The sequence below is a fragment of the Poecilia reticulata genome, linkage group LG17 (genome assembly GCF_000633615.1).
Source record: "Poecilia reticulata strain Guanapo linkage group LG17, Guppy_female_1.0+MT, whole genome shotgun sequence".
Classification (NCBI taxonomy): Eukaryota; Metazoa; Chordata; class Actinopteri; order Cyprinodontiformes; family Poeciliidae; genus Poecilia; species Poecilia reticulata.
In genome coordinates this window covers 852585-853469 of record NC_024347.1, presented here as the reverse complement: position 1 = coordinate 853469, position 885 = coordinate 852585, and positions in this window count along the sequence as shown.

Below are 885 nucleotides of genomic sequence, written 5' to 3'. Positions count from 1 at the left end.
GGGGGGGATATATTTATGCTTCACTATAGCACCGCAGTGAGGGTTGGTCCACAACGAGCCCATCAGCACCATAGAGCGAAACACTCTGTGGTGGGAGAAATGAACAGGGTGGTTGGTGGATTGCATCCACTGCAGTAACAAGCAGCTCTACTCAAAAACGAATCGCTAAGCAAAAGGTGACGGATTAGACGCGATTGGATATTTGAGCAAAACAAAGGAAACAAAGCAATGAAACATATAAGTCTTGCGAAGCAAACGTTGTCTTTTTTTTTTTTTTTTTTTACTTTACTCATTTAGCCGCTTTCTTTTACTCACTTTAGTCATTTATACAGTGGCGCGACGGATTTGGGCGCTACGTTAGAGGGGGCGCCAAAACAAAGGTGTAAAAATGATTTCTAGTCCAGCTGATGTTAAACACAGAAATGATGTGATCTATAACAGTGGGYGGCACGCCTATAATGTGTTTGCATTCGGGGTTGAAGACTACATATTTTTCTAAGGTCGACTATGATAATAGTCGAGTCGATGTCGACCAGTCGCGATGACGTCGTAGTGATGTAAACTCAAAAACCCTTCACAACTACTTGGAGGTTTTATCAGCTTTTTTCACGGCAAATATTGACACCCCCTCCCCTTTTCTCGCTTTTACTAAGTYTGTTATGGAGAATTAAAAGAGCAATAAACAGATCATTCTTCGTGAGCAGCGGAGAAAAGTTCGTTGCTCAAAGCGAGTCTGAATTTTTATTTTATTTTTTCGAAAACACCGCGTGATACTGATGATCTCTRGCTACTCGTATAGGAGTCAAATTATCACACTGACCACAATGGTGCTTTTGGAACATCACAAACCCAACTTATTATGAACGGATCCCGTTTGGTTACAGT